This window comes from Nannospalax galili, unplaced genomic scaffold (assembly GCF_000622305.1).
Source record: "Nannospalax galili isolate Female #2095 unplaced genomic scaffold, S.galili_v1.0 scaffold514, whole genome shotgun sequence".
NCBI classification, from domain to species: domain Eukaryota; kingdom Metazoa; phylum Chordata; class Mammalia; order Rodentia; family Spalacidae; genus Nannospalax; species Nannospalax galili.
Genome location: NW_008336076.1, coordinates 1,424,278 through 1,447,665, shown reverse-complemented (window position 1 = coordinate 1,447,665; position 23,388 = coordinate 1,424,278). Strand labels below are relative to the sequence as shown.

The 23,388-nt window shown below is 39.2% G+C and overlaps 1 protein-coding gene across 1 annotated transcript in view; it reads right to left on the bottom strand.

The window, feature by feature from the left end:
• Window positions 1-22,196, bottom strand: part of Scn3a (sodium voltage-gated channel alpha subunit 3) — a 122,718-nt gene extending 100,522 nt beyond the window's left edge. The window contains exons 1-2 of the mRNA XM_008830907.2: window positions 21,943-22,196; window positions 4,283-4,476 (exon numbers count right to left, since the gene is read on the bottom strand). The gene's annotated coding sequence lies outside the window, so the exon portion shown is untranslated. The remainder of the gene's footprint in view (window positions 1-4,282; window positions 4,477-21,942) is intronic.
• Between the last annotated feature and the right edge of the window lie 1,192 nt (window positions 22,197-23,388).

Sequence of the window (23,388 nt, the reverse complement as noted above, 5' to 3'; positions counted from 1 at the left end):
ATAAATTCTGCTCAGCACCTATTTAGTGTGAGGTGCCTGCGGGACATCTGGTGTGTAATTAAAATAGGTGTTTGAGATGCAGAAAATCTGTCTGAGCTTGGGAAATGTTGATTAAAGGGTGATGGGTTGAAGCTAAAGCAGAGAATTCATATGACATCATCTAGCTGCAAAGTGAAAAGATGAAAAGCCATACCCCACATTACTGGTCTTGCAGGAGAGAGGACACAGAAGATATCAGGCAATGAAATCAGAATGATCATCTAGACACAGAAAGGGGAACTTCCAAGACGCTAGTTAAAGCTCATGAATTGAGTCCCACAATTGGTTGAGATCTATGTCTTAAGAAAAAAATGAAGAACAGACCCAAAGAAGTTGAATAATCTCTGCAGGAATGTCTACCACCAATCACAGATGTTGTTTGAGGCAAAATAATCTTTGCACATCCTATTCTTTGTTGACATTCTCATCATTGTGAACATGTTTGTATTGAATCTTGCTATTTTTTTATGAGTGGATTTTAAAGATCTAAGCTTAAATAACTACAGAAAAAATAGGTTTGGGATGTTCAATTTTGTTTTCCAGGCTCACCTATCAGTGTGCTATGATTCTATCATAAGCTTATAAAAGTCTTTGGAACCAACCAATACCATGAGCCCAACTGGACTATTTGTTAATGAGTCACACTCTAAGAAAAATGCCATTGTAAATATTAAGGACATGCTGTGGTACTACAAGGTGAGATACACATCTTCTCCATTTGTCATATGGTCCCTGGCTTCTCATCTAATTTTCCAGAACATCAGAGGGTTTGGCAAATTTTATTGCTATACAGTCTGCTACATTTTCTCTCTATGTGTTCATTCTCTCTCTCTCTCTCTCTCTCTCTCTCTCTCTCTCTCTCTGGATTTTTATGATTATGTTGCAGACAAAATCGATTAGTTTTGGTCTGTTCCCATGGAAACAAATTATGTCAGAAGGCTGTAAATTTACCATCTTCAAGGATAGAAAGCTGCTCTATGTCTCATAACTTGAGATGTCATAAAAAAATTCACAATATATTTTCATGTACTTGATGATGAATGAGTTAATAGGAAAGCCTAGGCTCATAGGCAAGAAAAATATGTGATGTATTTTTGTATCATCAAAAGAGACTATTACAGGAAGGTCATAGTCTCAAAGATAAGATCAACCAGTGAACTGTACTCCTGCTAAAGAAAACTGTTTCTTATTTTTGTGGTACCTGGGATTTTACCCAGACCTTTCTGCATTCTCCAGGCCTATCACTGAGCTATATCCTCAACCTAAACAAGAGGTTTCACTTTTCCACCGTGTGTGTGTGTGTGTGTGTGTGTGTGTGTGTGTGTGTGTGTGTGTGTATGCTGGTGACGGCTGAACATGGTCTCATACATATTGGCAAACTAGGCAAGTACTTATACACTAAGCAATCCCTGTCTCTACTTTTTCCAATTTTTTTCTAATAGAACTCTCATTTAGAGCTAAGGATTATTCAATACATATTGATTCTGTTAGTATCTGTGATCAATAGCATAATATTTTATGAAATATATATAGAGAATTTGGCACATGATGCTAATAATTGCTAGAAACCCCCAAGGGCAGAATTATGTACTATTTCTATATTTCAAAAGAGCTTTGAGTTAATATCTGACTGGTTTCCTAGCCAGATGGATTTAATAATAATAAAATTCTATTGAATGGCTACTGTATCTCAGAAAGTTCTAAGTAATTTGTGGATATTAACTCATTTAACCACTCTTGCAACTCTATCATATTTATTACAGTCTTATTCTGTTTATATTATTTTTACTCCCATGTTACAGACCAAGAAATGTACGTGTACATAGGTTATATAATTTGTAGTAAGTTTCAAAGTTAGTGAGCTAAGCAATCTATATTTAAATCTAGATAGTTAAGTTAAAAAGTCAGAGTTTCTAAGTCTGCAAAATTACAAGATTACTTTTTAATTTTTTTTTATTTTGTTGATTTTATTTTTATTTCTTATGTGTATGAGTATATCGCCTGCATGTGTGTAAGTGCACCTATGTCATGCAATGCATGGAGAGGTCAGACGATGTCAGATCCTCTGGAACTGGAATTATGGACAGTTGTTAGCCATCATATGGGTGCTGGGAATCAAACCAAGCTCCTCTGCAAGAGCAGTCAGTGCTCTTAACCACTGAACCATCTCTCCAGCCCCCTTATTTTCATATTTTATGTGCCTAAGTGTTCTGTGTGAATGTATGTGAGTGCACCCATGTGTGCAATGCTGATGGTGGCCAGAAGAAGGTGTCAGATCCCCTGGAACTGGAGTTACAGATGGTTGTGAACCATCATGTGGGTTCTGGGAATCAAACCCAGATCCCCTGGATGAGTAGCCAGTGCTCTTAACTGCTGAGCCATCTCTCCAGTCCTAATGACCAGATTCTTGATTCATATTTGCTGACTTGGAGTTAGTATGTCAGTTAACCTTAGTAGGAAGTTGCTATGTATGGATCCTGCATCAAGTGACAGAGTGGTCTAACCTGACATGGAGAACTCTAACCCCACTTCTATAGAAAATTAAGCAAACAGAAATGCAGTGAGAATAAATACAAACACATATAACAGATACATGTTCACTATGCAAAAAACTTCTGAACTTTCTGAAGGTAAGCTACAGCCTCTGGGATGTTCTTCCAGGCCATACACTTCAGTGTCCTAGGAAAGAATTTGGCACCCTATTAGTGTGAGTAAATCTATCAAAAGAGCAATCTTATGGCAAGGATAGTATTAAGTCATGGTTGAATACAAACAGAATCCTGATTTTCTTTTATTGTTGCTCCCTCCCTGTATAAGGATACAAAGCATGATTGTCACCATGTGGATACTATATTTTAATTTCCCCTTTAACTGTGGATTTTGTCTTCTTCCATTGACTGGTGTCATGCTTCTGAAAACAAAAAATTGGAGTAAGAAAGCCCAAGTTCAACCCAGTCTTCAGAACAATCACCTTGGAAATAATAATTAGGTTATAGAGGCATATATATTCTGTGATTTGGGTCTCCTCAGATAGCTTACAAGCTTGAGGAGACAAGAGCCAGCTAATAACAACGATTAAGCCCACGTTTTAATAGAGAAACCAGTATCACTGGCTTTAATAGCTCTTGTGTTTTTCCACTGAATGTCTAAAAACTGAAGCACTCTCTATGTTTGAGTTACAGTGGGGCACTTTACCCTGGATACTCCCTCTAAGCTCTTTGAAATCAGTGCTTAAGGAAATGACATGTGACCTCGTTCTGGCCAATGAAACCTGAGGAAGGTTTGTCAAGGGGCTGTCTGTAACTACTCTACTCTGCCTAGGAAAGGTGTGAGGAAAAGACATCTTCCCTGTCTTGCACCTTGCTGCATCAGGGTACTTTCTATGGACACTCTGTCAGCCAACTTCCAATGAGAATGGATCCACTCTGAGAGCAAAGCTGACACAGCAAGTGTAGAGATCACAGAGACATGTTTAGCCCGGACTCCTGACGGATGGCTCAGATCTTGGACCCAGACAACCTCTGCGCTGCTTGCTGTGTTCAATGAACATCCTTCCTGACTAAAATGATTTTAGACAGTTCTCCTAGTTAGTTGCACATGATACATGAAGTAAATAAGTAGTTTTTGGTAAGCTAAAAAAACTTGGACAGTCTAGAAACAAGCGCTTAATCAAATAAATACTAACCATGAATCTAAAATGTCCTTTACTCAGGAGAAGCAAGTGAGCTATGGGCCTAATTATCAAGTAAATAGAATAAAATCAAAAGTAAACACAATCCTAGGCAATTTTAAAAACTCACAAAATGAATGTTCTTCAAAGAAGGAAGGAAGGAAGGAAGGAAGGAAGGAAGGAAGGAGGGAAGGAAGGAAGGAGGGAAGAAAGGAAGGAAGGAAGGAGGGAGGGAGGGAAGGAAGGAAGGAAGGAAGGAAGGAAGGAAGGAAGGCAGGAAGGAAGGAAGGAGGGAAGGAAGGCAGGAAGGAAGGAAGGAGGGAGGGAAGGAGGGAGGGAAGGCAGGCAGACGGAGCTGGGTCAGTTTCTCTTTCTGGCCTTTGGCATCATTCCATCCCCAGACGCCACCCCTTCCAGACCTCTTTATTTGTCTGTTTGGAGAAACACACCAATGGAACTGGGAATCACTTTTCTACCTTCTTTTTATCTGGGTACAGCTGTCCTTTTTAGCAATATAAATTTTAGTTTGCTTTCCACAAACACAAATTCATTCTCAAGTAGTAGGTCAGGTACCTTTTGAGGGTCACAGCACCTTTGTTTGGAAAAGGCTCCAGGTCCCTTCTGGGAATTATCTCATTTGTTCTTATAGTATCCCTGGACGGGATTCTGTATATTTTTCCAGTAAGCCACTCTGCCAGGAATCCTTGACAGGTATGTCAGTGCTGACTAACTGATGTGGCTGGGCTTCAGCTCTCTTGCTCCATGATCTGTGTGAAAAGAGAACAGAGTACCGTTAGCTGGGTGCACTTGGCTTTGATAGTGTAGCAGTGTTCTGTTCTTGAGTCCTGGTTCTGGAATTGTTTTTTATGACCTATCAGGAAAGTAGAGTTCATGCAAAGCAGACTGTTCCATCCTTGTAAGAAGCACCTTCTTCTAGGAAGGCAGGGGCCAGGAACCACTGCTAGGACCAGGGGTATGGACGGGACTCTCCTTCTCCTGCAGCTGCTCTGATCATTCGCTTTTTCTAGAGATGTGCTGGCAGTCTGTTCATCACTTCCTACTTCCTTGTCTGCTCTCCCCTGTCTACTTTCTCCCCTTTGCTTCTTTTCCTCCAACACCTCAGCGACTGCAGGAGTGGCCTAGTGGAACATGTGACAGATGCTGATGCAGTGGCCTACATGCTAGTTCCTTTTCTAGCTCTTGCTTCCTCTCCATCTAAAACGTGGTTTAATTGGTTCACTAAGACAAACCTTGTCCAATGGCTACTAAAGGTAAATTTTATACCAGCATGCTAAATCAGATCACAATATTAACCTCAGTTAATCATCTGATGTTATTCTCCTCCTATCAATGGCTTAACACAGGTTAACCCAATAAACATTATTTCACAGGACAAAGTATGGGATTCTAAAACCAGAAGCTGATACTTAAAACAGTATGTGCTTCAGTTTACAATGTCTGTCAATCTAGCTGGTCATGGATTGTCACCAAGAAAGCTGTTTACCAATTACTATGACAAAAAAAAGCTTAACCTTGGTTTTAAATTTTTATGCCATCTATTAAATTTCTGTCTCCCCAAAGCCACCCATCTTTTTTCTGCTCTGCCACCAGGCACAGAACATTATTAAACCCTGTCAATGCCTTTCAGTGATGTACAGCCACTTTTGCCAAGTCAGAAATTGTCTCTGTGTCTTGGTCTCTCTCTCTCTCTGTGTCCTCTCATTTTGTGGTTCTATCATTTGCTGGATGTGAGACATAATACGTTACCTCATCAGACCAGCTGTTAGTTTCTGACACGTAAATGGCGAATATGCCTAGCAAAATAGTTTTTTATAATGGCATTTTGAAAGGCAATAGATGTACAAACATAAACACGTGTTCCCCAGGGGTTCTGGTTCCTCCAATGGGCCGGGCCTGCTGTGGACAATTGACTGTGGAGAGTTAGCCACGAAAGGAGGGGCGTGTGGTGCCATCTTGGGACGCGAGACAGCAAGCTGCTAGGGACGTGCAGCGACGTCGGGCATGGGGAACGTGCAGCCCAGCATACTCAAGGACAGAATGGCCTGGCACTTATGGACCTGGGCGAGACTGCTGGCCCCTGAGGCATGGACGAAAGCAAGCAGTGACTATGGGCGTGCAGTGGGAGCGATCTGATATGGCAGGCTCTGTGCCACATGGCACAGGGCTGAGTGGAGCTGAGCCACACAGAGCTAGGCACTGGGTGCTCATTTCTTTGTAAGTCACTCCCCCCTCCCCACGATGATGATAATAATAAATGCACATAAAGATACGTTATATGGTTTGCCTGATAGCACAGGAGACCCAGAGAGAACTCTGGCAACAACACATAGGCACATATACATGAATTTATAGAAAGTAGGCTTTCTATAAAAGCTAGAGATTTTAATAGTATTAGAAGTATTAAGAGTATCACAGTTACTACTTTTTGCAATAATACTTGTGTGCTATAGAGTTTCCTATAATATTTATTTACCAAAAGCTCAGTGGTGGTGGCTTGGTTTCCAGCCCATGGGGCCATTGGGCAGGCCTACTGGAAGTAACTTGGGTCACTGGAGGAATAACTTTGAAGGAGATATTGAGAGCCCATCCTTTCTTCTTTTCTCTTTGCTTCCGGCTGCCGTGAAGTGAACAAGCCTTTGCGTTGTAGTTAAGCCATGATGAACTCTCCCACCATAGGACCAAGCAAGCATGGAATGAAACCTCTGAAACCATGAGCCGAAAATAAGCCTTTTCTCATTTGAAATTGATTTTCTTAGGTATCGTGTCACAATGTCAGATGCCTAGCCTACACTACCAGACAGCATCATGCATACTCAGAGGTTAAGCTTCAGACTTAAGTTTATAGTCATTCAATAACTGCTAGTGTTTTCTGCTTCTCAGACACACACTTACCAAGCATTGCTTCCCTTGGCCTCACAGCACACAAGTAATTAGATTTTAAATACTTTGGCCTCTAGCCTGACATATAATGAGAATGATTTTAAATAACCAAAACATCAATTTAGTCATATTTCTTAAATATTTGAGAGGTTTTTATTGGAGACACAGAGGAGGGTGAGATAGGGATGTCTGAATTTGGAAGATTGAGAAGCTGAGGGGAGTTGGAACTCAGAAGCCACCCCAGCCCCCAAAGGCTCCGATTAGATCAATGTCTCTCTTCTCCCTGTCTTTAAGAAACTCTACTCATAAATGTATCTTCTGGTTTAGGTTTCAAGTTGGGAGGACAATTTTTCTAATCTCAAGTACCCACAAGAAAGAGCAGTGACTTCTACATATGACCTCACATTCCAATTGAAACCTCACACTACTATCTGTACTGTATCTTTTTTATTTATTAAGATGCAATCTCCTGTATGTAGTCCAGGCTGTTTTAATCCCATTATGTAGCTGAATCTGGCCTAGAACTCCAGATCCCTCAGCCTCTGTCTCCAGCTTCTGAAGTTAAGCATATGCACCATGATTTTTACTTTTTGAGACAAAGATCACAAAGCTTCCTAGGTCAGGCTGGTCAGAAATCACTGGCTGGCTTTGCCTCAGTCTCTCAAGTGCTAGGGTGATAGGCCTGTGCCACCAAACCTTACTACATTGTATGCTTTTACTATCCTTTTTGTCCCTTTGATTTATTCTGTAGTTTGAGCTATTTGTGTTATTTTAATAATTTTTACCTTCTTTTGTACTGACAACATAACACCTCCTTCAGAACTTTCCAGGTGAAAACCATTTCTGCAAGGTAGTGGACTGGAAAGGCTTGCCTCCTTAGAACTTTGTGCAGGTACTGAGGCTGCTTCAAGGTGCTCAGGAAGAACTCACAGTTCCCACCAGCAGGTTCCTGACAGTGTTTGCATGAGGAAGGGACAATCTTGTTCTATCTCTGCAACCAGGTAACAGCTTCACCTACCACCTGCTCATTTGGTTTTGAGACTTGAGGTCTTTATCATGAAGGTGACTATAAATGACCAAATCATCAAGAGATGGTCTAAAATAAAATACTGGAACATCGTCCAGAAACTGTATATCCAGTCCTCAGTGCACTCGAGTAATTCTCCTTGGGACATTTGGTGACCTTTGTGGTGGTCTGTGTTCATCTAAAATCATACTTTTCGTTATGTAAAAATCCATTTACCTCTTTACTCCAAAAATGTTGAACTCAGGAGATTCACAACTAAATGTACATTATAAGGGAAAAACTCTCTTAACCCATACTATTAGCTCTTGGTATGTCATATGCAGTTATTTTCTTAATTTTTCCTGTCTTGAACTGTCTTCTTTTTAGAAAGATTTTTTTGATTTCTTTTTATGTGTTATGAGTATATTGGTTGCATGTACATAAATGTGCTCATGTTGTGCAATGTCCATGGAGGTTAGAAGAGGGTACTGGATCCCCTGGAACTGGAGTTGTGCATGGCTGTTAGCCATCATGTGGGTGCTGCGATTCAAACCTGGGTCTTCTGGAAGACCAGCCAGTGCTCTTAACCAATGAGCCATCTCTCCAGCGCCCCCATCTTGAACTGTCTATTGAAAAGGATCTAAAAACCCATCAATTTAGAACACTTGTCAAAGAAGTGAGATACAATAAATAAAAATCAAATCCATCTAAGTATTTATTTTACTCATTTTTAAGTATGGATTGATGCTTCTTGAAGATAATCCAATTTTTCCAAAGAGCTAGCCTTAATTTTATACTTAAAATAAATATTGCATCTTACATTTCTAAACACATCAATCTTTAGATTAGAAAGGATCTTTCAGGCCAGCTAGTTTCATGAATCCTCATTATAACAGTGGCCTTACATCTTAGCATCATAATCACCATAGGGCTTCTTATGAAAACATAGCTTTCCCAGCATTACTCCAAAGTTGCTGCTGTAGCTGGTATGGGTGGGGCCTGGGTTTGTGAGTCTAAAATGCACACAACTGATGCTAACACTACTGGTTAGCAGCACAGTACTTTGATAATGCTTAGTTTGTAGACTCAATATAGGAGAACGGAGAATGAAGGGGACCAGCAGGAGGGACAGGGAGGAGAATAGTAAATGGTTGGCTATGATCAAAGCATGCATGAAACCATCACATGAAATCCATTATTTAATAAGACTAATATGTACTAATAAAAAATCCAGATTTGGGGAGGGGTGCACATTGGTATTTTGAGACATGGTCTCATGTAGCTCAGGCTGGCCTCTAACTTACTACATAGCTGAGGTTGATCTTGAACACCTGATCCTCCTGCCTCTACCTCCCACAAGTTAGGATTACAGGCATGCCTAACCACATCCAGCAAAATTCTTTTATTTTTTTAAATTAGAAGCATATATATAAAATATATTATATAGTATATATTTTACACATAGTACTATGTCTCTCATTTTAATGACTTCTCAGAAATGACAGTCATGGCTTCCTCTGTCTCATTTATTCACTTAATGTCCTGTGGTGAGATTCCACTGAACCTGGCCTTGAAATGATTGATGGCAGTGTTTCAAGAAGCACCAATGGCTTTCTGTCTCCCTGCCTCCAGCCTGATTGCCACACAGCCTATTTTCATCCCACCAGTCAGAGTGATCTTGGGAGAACAGAAATTTAATCATGTCATTCTTCTGCACAGAAGCCTACAGCAGCTGCCTTGAAAAGTTTGCAACCTCATGTTGCCTGCATACTGGCTTCTGGCTGTCCTCCACACCTTGAAGCATATAGACCATGACTCTCCCTGGGCAATAGGAAGCTGAACAACAGAGGGTCTTATTTTCAAATGTTGACTAGAATTCACCTTGTAAAGAAAGAGACCTGCCCATCTCACAAATTCCCTCAATCTCCTGCATTGTTTTGCTACCTCCAGAGCACTTGTCCTTATGTGCTGTATACCTGACCCCTTACTTGTAGTCCTGGTTAATCATTTTCTGTCTTTTGAGGTGGCACACAAATCTCACAGAAGCTGAAGTATGTGCCTTGTTGGGGGGACTCCTCTGTTCATCTAGTGATCCTTGACAATGTACAGCAGCGACTAAGTGTTCAACAATTTTTTTTTGATCACTGAATTTTTTAAGTTTGGTTCTTCAAAAAATTCAATGACTTTGTATTTAGAGTTATTATTTAGCAATTCATCCCACCCCTTTCTAAAAGTCATGCATCCTATGTATGGGAACATGCTATACTAGCAACACCTAGAAAAATGGAAATGTGCATTGATATTGAATTGTTTGTGCAGCCATCAGGATGACAAAACAGGAAAAGACTCTGCAATAACAAAGCTACATTCCCGGCATGTACAATGTGTCCTCATTATGTGGTCCTTTTCATTCCAGATCAAACATACATTATAATCCTGTGTACCCCAAAGGCAAGCCTTAGACCTATGCTGTTTACTAGATTCTCTTCAAAGTAAAGCAACCCAAAGACTGACTGCTTCATTGTACATATGCTCAGTCCAAATGCCCTAGAGAAGCAATAATGGTGAGAGAACACTACTAAAGCACTTGTTGTATACTAGGCACTGATTAGTTCACTTAATATTCACAGTGACCACACAAGATAAATATGACTAGTGTCATTTTTCCATTATGAAAATGAATTGATGCAAAGTAGATAAGTAACTTGTTGAAGGTCAAAAGGTTCACTGCCCTTTTTAGGGGGAAAAGTAACCAGTTTTTCTGAAAATATTTTACCCTATTACTTTCCATTCCCTGAAAGGATCTGGCTTCTGCTGTGACGTTCAAACACGCTCGCTCTGCCTGCAGGATCCATCACCAGCAATCACTGCGCTTAAAATCTCACTCCAAGGCACGTCACACATCAGTTCCAAATCAGAAGTAATTTTTGCCTTCCTTTTCATACACTGACTTTAAAATTCATGAAGTAATGATGATATCATCTTCTGTTTTGTTGTAGAGGTGTGTTACTGCTTCTGCATCTACTATTAAATTTCCGGAGGATAAGGATTCATTGTCTACTTACCATAGTAAGCAGAAAATTGCCAAATAAATAACTGCTAAACTCTGTTGCCCATTTTGAATTCTGAAAATGTCTAATGTAGATCCACTGATCACATGTACAAACTGAGCACTTGAACTGCGGTGCCAGATTTTGAAATAATAATATATTGGGCATATATCTTAGATAAAATATATTAAATAAAAATTATTTTGGCTTTTCTTCCTTTTATATTTGTATGTTAGCATCTAGAAAATTTAAAGGTACACACATGGGTCTCATTAGATTTTCACTGGACAGTAGTTGTCCTGGGTGTCACTTTTCCCTGCTCCATCGCCCTCCTGCAAGTGATCAAACCACGAAGAAGTGCATGAATTCAGAAAAGGCTATTCCCTTTTCTAAGACATTCTAAAAGGGAAGGACTCTATCCTTGAATCGATAGTTTTCTGTTTTATTTAGTCAGAATGTAACTTTTGTCCTTAAGATATAAGGTTTTGTATGAAGAAACACTATACTGAAAAAAACAGCTTTGCCCTAAGCAAACATTCAGTATGTGAGTGCAATGGAGCAAAACCCATACATAGTTAAGTCAGAATACAACAGAATTACAGGAGGTTTTCTGTTTCGAATTGGAAGCATGGCAAACAGAAAGCAAACCACAGTCACATAAATGCCTAGTCCCCAGTTCCTATCCCTACTCCCACCTTCACATCAGCCATACTGACAGCCTTGTGAGTTGCCCTCAGCCACATTGCTTTTACTGTTCACTGGTACCGTGTGCTTTAGGCAGTTTCTTTCCAGGCAAACACAGACTGTTTACAGACTGTAATCAAAATGACAGTACACTGTTTTCACAACTGAGTGCTGTAAGTCGATTGCCTTTTCCACTTGGTAACATGAAGGAACCTTAGAACTGGGATCTTGAGGTACAACTTGCTTGTATCACTTCAAGATGGTGACGTTGACTACCCCAGATGTAAACAGCCCTCTTTGGAGGTTTAAACTATAGCAGATGCAGATTTATCTACCCCAAAGCAGAGAGGATTTGATCAAAGTCTTCAGATCAGCCCAAGAGGCAAAGTCCACTGGAGCACAGGATGATCTGAGAGGTTCTGAATTTTCTATGTGGTCATTTTTCTTCCAATGCCAAGCACATGAGGATTCTCTGTCAAGAATGTCCTGAGACTAGATGGTGCTTATGTTTCAGGGTCAGGTCACCTAGTGATGGTACCACAGGAAATAGTGCAACATAACAGAATAACTGGCCCCTGGCCAATGCCCTTCTGAAACAATATCTAATAAAAAGATAAGTAAGAGAGGAAGAATATATGTTATAATTCAGGCAGCCTGTGTTCCAAACTATGCTCTGTTCTCACTTGCTGTGATATTTGGTGTCTAGATCTAAAACAAAGGAAGAGGAAGAATATTGACTATTTAATTTTCAGTGGCTTTTTGCTCTAGAATTTCGGAATCAAGATAGCATACTCCAAACGTTCATCTCTTCTGAGATTAACTTGTCAAGAGTATAGTGTAATCTGGTGAACGAGGGTCACTGCATCCTGTGGTAATCACGTTTCTGAGACAGGAGTGCTATACTTATTAGAGGAAATACTGGTTCTGGAAGGTTTTAGTGAGCTGGGTGCCTGCAATGGCCCTCTCTGGATTGATTTTAAATCCCTTTTTGATGAATAAATGCCATGAAAACTTTGAGTAGAATACAGTTTGAAAACCAGGTGAAAAATGACCTATGCTTTAAATCCTTTCTAGATGTAGACATTGAATATCTAGCATTAGCTATAGGTGTTCAATTCTGTACACATGATTTCTCCATGAAATTACTTATCAAATCTGCTTCTGAGATACTCTATACAAATGACAATATTTTTTAATCGTACAAAACATTAAATCTGTTTTTCATGGAAATATTGATAATTACTTGGTTCAATCCCCTTAAAACAAGGCCCTGCAAGAGGCAAAGGCAATATATCTTTGCAAGGATTTGAATTCAGGACCCAGGGAGTCTGCATTTTCTTTTCTTGTCACTGAGCATATCAGTGGCACCAAAATAGAGCAAGGGCGTGCATGCACTGGCCTGGTTTAGGTGTGGATGACGCTGCTTACTGCAGCAGGGAAGCCAGAGCCTAAGGTCTCAGCAGGAAAGACGGGAGGGATGATGGTCACTGCCCGATCTTTGGCAGCCTAAGAAAAGTCATTATGCCAAGGTAAGTGAAATTTTGTTTTAGACAGGATGTTCACAAGATCCAGGAACCTTGCCTTTGTTTATCTGTCTTCACCATTCTGAAGACAGAAGATCTAGCAGGTAAGAAGCTGGCTGGAGCAGACAGCCAGAGGGGGACCAAAGAAGGAGTGAAGACAAGGTAGATATTTCACCACATGAAAGGTATCTCCTTGAGGACATGCGTGACTCTCAATTGGACACTGTGGTCACTTGTTCTTCAAGTGCCCACATACTACTCTACATTTTAAAAATTCATGGATTTTTTTTGTAGAACTATTTCAGGTTTGTAGAAAACTGATTAGAAAAGTACAGAAAGTTCCCATATCAAGTGTCCCTTGTGTCTCAAAATTCCGGCATTCAAAACTTTTATTCAGAAAGAATATGAGAGAATAATTGCTAATCATGTTTTGCACGTAGATTTTCCCAGACAGTTTTCTTGAGTGATATGACATTGAACAAAGTACTTATTATTTTCTGATTAAATTGATCTTATAGAGTATTGTCTGAAACCTGGTACCACTGCTGTGCATATTAAGAAGTGTGTCTTACAATGTCTTACGATAACTTTGAGGTATCAAGTGAAGATTTTGCCTTACAAATGCATAAGGGGTTTTTCCCTCTTGGTCTAGTGATGTAACTTGACTCTTTTGTGTTAATTTTCATAAAGATCTGCATCCTGATTTGGGTATGCTATCACTTCCCATTGACCCCTGAGGATTGGTTTCTTTTTCAAAATGTATCAAATAATATTGACTAGGAAGTTGAAATGCTCTCCCCAAAGCATCAAGTGAGTCCCTATAGCTGTCACCAAGTTGATAGAGGGGAATGGCTATGCCAACAACAAATGATTTCGTCTCTACAATGACTGAGAATTTCATTCCTATTAATACTTTACAGGCTTACTTATAGTTTCCTGGTTGATTAACCCATATTCTGTGTGTAGCAGATATATAATTTCTTTTCTTTTTTTATTGAATTCTTGTGACTTTCATGTATTCCCTTCCATATCTATACCCCGTTATATCTCCCACCTGATTTCATGTACTCTAATATATATAAATAATATATATATACAGTGTGGGTTTATCCCCTGGAGCCTGGTCACCTACTGAGAATCTCACCCTTATAGGAGACTGACTCACCTCTTCCCCGTAGTCATGGCAACAGTTCCTCCAGGAAGGTTGGGACTTTTAGCCTACTTCCCATGTTTATGCTGGGATTTCGTCTTGCTTGATCTTACATGGGACTTGTGCATGAAAGATAGAATCCTTTTTTAAGTAAGTAAAATAGTCCCAGTTTCTGAACTTGGTTCTGGGTCAGAGAGACTCACCATAACCCTGGCCTTGAACATGATAATGCACTCCTGTATTTATCACAGAAGCTCTAGCTACTTGCTTCAAAACATGTATATCTTCAACTTATGGTTGAATGACTCTTCTCTCTATTGTGGTTATTTTATTAACCTGAGTGAAAGAATTTTAGAGATTGTGCAGGTAAATAGCATTGTTAAATAGTATTAAGTGATGATCCCCTAGTGTAAAGACCAGGCTACAAACTGCTCTGAAGGGCCTAGTGGATTGTTCTATGAACAGCTACAATGCTTTCTTCCTTGAAGAGGACTTGGAAATCCAACACAATATAGCAGCTACGGTTAACACCAGGAAAATGGCAGGAAATGTCTCTTTAAGGAACTAAAAGAGCTGACTCATCTTAAGAATGGAATCCCTCTTCAGAAATTTGGTGAATTATTAATTCTGAATAGCTATCAGAGTAACTCACTTCCTTCTCAGAAACATTACTCTCTGAAAAAAACATTTAACTAAGTATTTTGGCTTTAAATTATTTTGTTGTTCTATAGAACCTGTCTTTCTTCTAAACCTTTGAAGAATTATAGTTTCAAAATATCGAAAATCAAAGTGGTTTGTTTGGAGCTGGATGACCTGGAGATTGAAAGAGTGTCTTTCAAATAGACCCACTCCTATCTAATTATTTAAGGCTTAATTCTCACGATAGAGGTTTATAAGAAACAAATAAAAAGAATGTGGGATCTGTGGTCATACAAATTGAAGTTTACTGCTGCTTATTCTCCAGTGTGTGCAACTATTTGGATGGCTACTTTGTAAAATATATACCACAGCCAGCACTTGGGTCAACTTCCAAACAGAAGTTAGGGTAAGAGTTACTCTCTGAAGTAAATATTAACTTGTTTGTTTTTGTTATGGCCTTTACAGAAATGTCTGAGTGCATTTTTTAATTCTTTTCCTGGTTATTCACGTCTTTACTTAACACATGCCCAGTCATTAACATCTTAAAGTTCTCTGGAAAGTCCTAGTTTCCAGCTCTCTTTCTCTTCTCTAGCCGCATGTTCATCAGCGTCACTTACTTTGTCCTCTGCCTTCTTTCAGTCAGTCATTGCTATGCCTGGCTGCACATGTGAACTATACTTGCAGAGCTTTTAAACACTTACCAAAGCCCAGAGAAACCAACTCAATTGGCCAAAGGTGGAGCCAAGTGCTGCCCTCTCTTCAGCTTCCCGGGAGGTGGCCCAGTGCATCTACAGCTGTGGCCACACTGACTGCCCATGGTGTATATTTGTGCATCTCTCTCCTTTCAGGCACTTTCTTTTCTCCTGTCAGTTTGACTGATTGGGTGTTACAAATCTATACCTTTGTTCTTTGTTTTGTCTTTCTGATTTTCCGATTACTAGCTAAATTCTCATTCTAAATACATGTATTATAATCCAGAATTACCCAGGTTGTGTAAGAGATTTTTTACCAGTGCTAATTTGATTTACAAGAATTTTTAGTATAAATATGTAAATATTCTGAAGCAATTATTGGAAGCTGATATTATGAAAAGATTTACTAGTCTGGGGATGCAGCTAAATGGTAGGGCTCTTGCTTAAAGCTTGTGGGATGCATTAGATTCACGCTCTATACACCACAAACACACACACACACACCACAAACAAACACACACACACACACACACACACACACACATATACATGGACCACGAGCATTTACTTTGACTATAAATACTGACTGATTAAGGATAATTTTAGAACTTTGAGACTACATAGTACTTGAGGGCATGTAAATAGTCTACCAGTGATTTTTTAAAATCCACAGCAAAAAGATATAAATTTTCTCTGTATTTTAAGCTTTAAGGATAAAACTCAATAGCTTTCAAATAGAGCAGAAATGGATTTATTTTATGGCAACACCAGGGGCAAGACACTACCAACAAGGGAAGCATTAACATCAACAAAAAGGGGGAAAGGCAAGTAAGACTCTCATTAAAATGCTATGGTGGTATAAGTATCTGAAGGAAAAGCAAAAATCCAGGAGGTAATGTATAGGCTGTTCAAGGATTTGAAATGAAAGGGATGGAGACATAGCATGAGAAGGCTGAGGCCAGAATTGTCTGCAGAACACCCAAGCACCAGTGTGGCAGTGTGGTCAAAAAGTTTCCTCTCCATGAGGTTTACTTTGCCTCACTGGCAAAACATTGATTGGATTGGCAAAAAGGAAAACAAAGAAAATGACCTGATTCTCCCTCTAGGCATGCTGTATTGAATGACTCTGAAGAAGTAAACTGAAACTGATACCAACATCAAGCTCTGGACCTGGACTTCTCAGCTCCTAGCCCAGAAATGGAACTTCTTCTTTCTATAAACCATGCATGAATTCTCTGGTTCCTTAGTCTTAACTTGAATGGCTTCGCTCGTGTCTCTCACTCATTCTGTCCCTATAGGAGTCTGGGTCCTGTTCCATTTAGATTTTATTTTTAAAAATATTTTATTTATTATTTTTAGTTTATGTATATGAGTGTTTTGCCTGCATGTATGTATGTGTACCATGTACATGAAATGCCCATATTGGCCAGAAGAGGGTGTCAGATCCCCTGGAACTGGAGTTAAGGATGGCTGTTAGCTGCCATGTGGGTGCTGGGAATCAAGCCCAGGTCCTCTGGAAGAGCAGCCACTGCTCTTAACCACTGAGCCAACTCTCCAGCCCCTAGACTTTATTTTTTAAGGTTATTTCCAACCAGAATTTCCATGAAAAGAAAATTCCCAGAATACTTTAGAACATCTAAACAAAAATAATTTCAGAAAAGCAAATGTCACACACAAACATCAAGAAGGCAGAGAAACCAACAAATAGGTGATCAGCTCTAAAACAGAGGTTTAAGCCAGCAAACTGTGTGTCCTATTAAACCATATGCACAAATACAGCGGTGTTCTAGTCCATAGCACAATTCCACTTAGGAACAGAATTGTAATTTAGTGAAGGACTCCAGTTCAAATGCCTGGGAAAGAGAAAGTACAAAATGTTCTGTACAGCTCAAAAATAAAATATATTCTAACTACCCAGAGATTAAAATTCCCCAAAGGGAACTTCTTGGCAGAAAATGGCCATGGTATAAAGTGGCCAAAGTTATTTAAAGAGTGACTTCCCATCTTTGAATTCACCCACTGGATAAAATAATATTAAATCACTCTTTAATAATTCAGGGACCATCATTTCTCTTTGCTCTAGCACAGAGCTTGATCACATGAAGAGCTCCCTAGGTGTAACCTCAAAAAGGATGAAAGCCTAATTTGATTATTACAGAAATAACTCTAGATGTTTAAAGGAAGCTTAGGTAATCCTTGAAAATGCCTATACGCAGCTTCCTGGCATATTTAAATGGAGTCATTTTAATATTGCCAACCTCCTCATAAGTTACTTTACAGTTGTTCTTTCAGCACTTCAAATCCAGAGAGGAAAGAGATGACTTAAGAAAATAACAATATTTCAATAGTTGACACATTGAAATTTATGGTGTCCAAGTGAATAGGTATTTGTATTAATTTTAGAGAATTTTACTAATTACATATCTAGATATAAATTCTAATTTCAAATGCCCTGTGTGGTGGTTCATGGAACAATTTATGTCTTTGCTCAGCAGACAAGAAATGCTTTATTTATTGTTGTTGTACTATTAACCTGAAAGGTAAATATTATTCTGCCCTGAATTTGGTGTCTACCACTTGCTATTTCCCGTTAAAATGCATCTAAATGGGCTGGAGAGAGACCGATGGTTAAGAGCACTGACAGAGCTTGCAGAGGCCTGTTTGGTTTTTGGCACCCACATCGTGGCCAATAATCGTCCTTAACTCCAGTTCTAGGGAATTTGACACAGGCATTGCACACATGGGTGCATATTTACATACATGTAGGCAAAACACATGCACATAAAATAAAAAGTAACACATGAAATTTTTAAGATGCAAGTAAAGAATGTATTAGCTTCATCCCAAAGTAAAAGCTATTATCAGGTAAAGCTGATATGCAGAAGAATCTTCCAGATCAAATAGAGATGTGTGAACTGGCAAGATGAAGCAACCACACTATTGGCTCTCTTCCTTCCCAAATTATCCAACCACCTCAAAGAGGCAAGAGTTCCAATGCTATGTCGAATGCTGATTGACCATGAAAATTATTTATGGGAAAAATTCAAATGGAAATAAGATCAAATTGCAATTAAAGTCAAAATAAAATGGAGCCTAAAAGTACAGAAAGAATTGCTAATGAATTAAATTCTATTTCAGGAGTAAGTGGGGAACTGGTCCTCATTAATTTGTAAAACAAAGAAAATAACCATTGATATAAATGCAGAAAGTAATATTTTACCTGACAGGTAAAGCATTAATTCTCAACCATTAGTGAGTTCACAATGTTTCTATGTGTGAAAGATAACAAGAAACAGGAATCTGCACAGCCACTTGGCAAACAACTGTCGCTATCTCATCACATACTCATTCTGTGCTGAGAAAAAAATACCATTACCTTCTTATACTTATGAATTGTTTCAGCTCAACTTCAGCCCTAAAAATAATAATTCAGAAGAGCCAGAAGGAAGCTAGAGCCAAGACAGTTGACTAGCCCCAAATTCTAAGCAGTGTCTGTCCTGTTGAGAAACCTTACTCAGGTTGCTAAGCCCCCTGTGCTCTGAACTCCACTCTGTGCTATCATGAGGCCATTAAGTCATCCTGCCTGCCATGAAGATGGAGCCGACAGCACAGTTACTGGAGTCAGTTTTAAAAGGCCCAGGGTGGTTGAAGGAAAGGATTAGGAGGCCTGGGGTGCTGAAAGGTCACCCCAGCTCTAGCTCCCAGAGATCCCAGCAGCACACAGCTGTCGGGAGCACAGAGCTGCACTTAGAGAAAGCCTTTGGGGGGGAAGTAGGGCCTTTGCTGTAAGAATGTCAACAATTTCATCAGGCATATTTTGCCTTCCCACCTTTAATTGTACTGTTAACAGGATTTAGACAGGAGAGAGTTTGTGAATCCATCACATAGCCAGGACATTTCTGGAATTAAGGTACTATAATCTGGTGATCAATACATTATGGAAATTATTGTTTTTAAAATGTGATTTCTCATGAAACCTGGATTGCTGCTGTGAATCTTCCCAGAGGCCTTTTGTCTAGAAGGAAAGTTCTATTAACATAAAATGAAATAGAGACAAATTCCTTGGTTTCTATTTTGCTAAAAAGAAGAAGAGAGAGAAAACACCAATATAGGAGTTGAATCTATAACAACATTAGTGGACAGGAAGAACCGTCTTCTAGAAAGTGTGAGGAGCGTTCCATAAACTCTCCAAAGTGCCAGGGATATCACCACTACTTGTGTTATTATGGGTAACATGTTTGTCTGGCTGCTGTTCAGCAAGGGCCCTTGTCCAGGACCGCAGTCACTCACTCTTCACCTGCAGAATCCCTGGTGGCTTCATTCTCCCTTTCGTATTGTGGGAGGTATTTTATGATCGGTACTACTAAGAACAATGATACCTGTTTCCCTCTGTGGGCGTTGGGTGGCAGATGAGAGAGCAAGGACTCAATAGGCACATCCCAGGGTCCTCACTGAACAGACACTATTTTATTTCCACAGTCTTGTAAATAGGCATATCCTTATTTTGAACTTGATGTAATAGAGACTCCAAAAGTTTAAATATTTTGTTAAGAAACAGAAGAGCTGTGATTCAACCTGCCAAACTCTTCACCACTTCTCCATATTGCTCCCTGGTTGTTTCTATCACAGAAGGAACTGGCCAAGGACCATGAAAATGTCTCTACCTTTACCTCTCTACCTCTATCTCTAGTGTACCATTAATTGTGATACACAACTCAGTGAGAGCCAGAGAGGTCCCTGATTACAGTTAAGTTCAGAAGTCAACTGGAGAAAATCGGAATGAATTAGAATTGTCTTTGAGTCCACTTCACATGTTTTACAGGCGAGGAGAATGCATTTCCACGACACTTGGTGTTCTTTCGGAGCCTACAAAGCTCTTAGTAGCTGAGCCTGAACCCTGTCCCAACTTCCAGCTCAGAGCTGAACATATGGAAATCTACTATATGAACAAATTAATATTTTTTTCTGGATCTTACAAATGAAATCACTGTTCCATTCTTACAACGAATAAAAATACTTAAATTTGTTTTGTATATCACTTAATCAAAATATTTTATTTCTGAAGGCTTCAAAGGGCCTGTTTTGCAAGGTGAAGAGTTCTGGGAATACTGACTTTTCCCATTATGACTATACATATGATGAACAACTAAGAAATCGTTGCAACTATGAAAAGAAAAGAAAAAGATAACATGCAGGGACCAAATGCAAACATCCATTCATAAATGTAAACCAGTTCAATCAACCAGCGTTTGCACAGAGCAGAGTTACTCACATCTAGTCACCTGAGGAGAAGCACATCCAAGCTGATTAGCATTTATTTCTGAGAACCTTCCTCAAAGAACAGTTTTCTTTATGTCCTATAGTTGGAGTTCTTCTGAAATACACAAGACGAGGACTTTCCCCTGTTTTCAGGGGGAGTATATTGCCACTCAGTATAAATTAATAATAAACGGGGTACCATTTTCTTAACCATAGCATTAGAAAATATACTTCAGATGCCTCATGGTCTGTTTTGGAGCTCTTTGTTTAGCGCTGACCAGAAGCCGGGGCTGAAATCACAGATCTTTATTTCTCATAGGACACACACTATTTGGAATGGATGTGATGAAATAGTTCCATGCAAATTCCTACAAGCACTCATGTCTTTACCTTTGTCCTCCTTAGGGACGTTGCACTACCTGTTGTATATTATAAAGAAAAGCTTTGTGATCTTAAAATTTGCCTTCCAATACCTGTATGCTTTCTGGTAATTATGTGATTGGTAACTGAATGAAACATTATGGTTATGGTAGAAAATATTTTAAAGAAAACCACAGAAAACACAGTAGATTGACAACATAAATTATTATCATTTGGTCTCAAGTGAGTTCTCCTGCTAATCGCTAGTAATAATAATAAAAACCAATGATGAAATATTCAGAGAAAAAACAAACAAATCTATCAATCTTATGGGATATTCAAAACTGACAAAAGAAAACATGGAACATGCAAAGATCCTTGGAACATTTTTATTACTAGAGAACTGAATGTTTTTTTTAATGTTACTATTGGTGATCCCTTCCCTCTGTGCTAACAGATTTTGAAAAAAGCTGATAATGCCTTTGAAGCTGTCAAACACCTCTGTGTTGTCACTCGCTATATATTTGGCCTCTCCAAAGCTGCTAAATAAAACACTAAAGTACAGGAACGATCCTTCCAATTTCACTATACATTCATGTTTTTAAAAACACTGGACACACTGGACATTAAATAGGCGGTGTACAGTCATGAAATCCATTAAGTTAGCTTCATGTCAATAAGACAGATGTTCTCTCAGTACAATGAATCCTAAACATCTGCATGTTTCACAAACACAAGATCCTTAATACCCAGTCTGTATTGTAAGTCACCATTTCTACACAGAAGCTATTTCCTTTGAAAGATAAAGGAAGAGTAAGCAGTTTACACGTAAATGATGCCTTTAGTTCTTGTAATTTACATTTAAGCATTAGGCTAAAGATGGCAGCTTGGAGATGATTTTAAAATGAGAAAAAATGACCTGGCAGCTAGATTCTACAGTGCAGATAATTAAATGTCTTGTCAGCTTACCTGATAGAGAGCCCTAGGAATCACAGCATAACAAAGCCCAGCATCCAAGATGGTTAGAATGTACGGTGCACCCCCTGCGGTTCTTCAGATTTGGGCCACAGGCATTTGTAAATTAAATATAATTTTTCTTGCTTTCTCTGTGGACATGAAAACAAAGAGACCTTTCCAGAATTCTCTCTGCTTATGCCTCCGCTTCCTGTTCTGAGATTCACTCTATGGTACCCAACATATATCAGAAAACGGCCCTGAAAAAAAAAAAAAAAAAAAAAAAATCAGCTGGCTGGACTCAAAGTGTTATCGCCATCTACTGGCAGACACAAGCAATTACGCAAATGACAAGACTTTCCCATTATCCCCATGTCTCTGGAAGGGAGGAGGTAAACCTGTATGGAAACATTGTGAATCATCGAGAGGCCCAAGATGACAGCAGTGAGGTGGTGGAAGGAAGAATTTCCAAGACACACAGGGTAACCTAGATCCTATAAGAGTGTGCACAGACAGCCTTTTGTATATTTTGTTATTGGCACCTCATTTTTTCCCTAAATTTAGAAGTTGTTTGATTAGAAATTATAAATGTTTTAAAAACCTAGAAATTTCTGTTCAAAGTTAGATTTTTAGATTACCTTGTTCCTTCTACATGGAGTTTCCAAAACATCCTCTTGGGTCTACTCTGGTCTTCCCACACCATTTTCTCTTTGTGAGATGAGTTGTTTTCAAAGTGAGTAACCTGACTCCTTAGAGAAGAGTGTAATACATATCCAGGGGTTGTCCTTTCATGTTGTTTTCACCTAAAACACAAGAAATAAATCCGAATTTGGAAAACATTCTGTATCTCAGTGACGTTTAGCAAATTTAGAACACTGGATTATTTAGATGTTTGTATGAAACCAGAAATGTTTGAAATTCATCTTAAAGAAGATAATTCAATGGCATTTGAGGTATTTGAGGTATTTCAGGTAGCAGTCAAAAAGTACCTGTTCCTTCAATGAAGGCCCTGGCTCTGTCCCCAGTACCAAGAAAAAGCTGGGCATGCTGGTGGGTCTGTAACCCCAACTCTAAGGGAACAGAGACAGGGTATATCCTTGGCCCTCACTAGCTGAATCAGACTCCAGGTTCGGCGAGACACCCTGTTTTAAGAAATAAGGTGGTAACAGATCACGGAAGACAACCAACATCAACCTTTTGTCTATATGTGTGTGTACACAACCATATACACACGCACACCCTAAGAATGCAAGCGCATACCCACAGGAACACGTATATATACACCACATATATTAAATAAATAAATAAATAAATAAATGATTAAAAATTAAAAAGGGGCTGGAGAGATGGCTCAGTGGTTAAGAACACTGGCTGTTCTTGCAGAAGACCTGGGCTCGAATCCCAGCACCCACATAGCAGCTAACAACTGTCCATAACTCCAGTTCCAGGGGATCCTGCAGC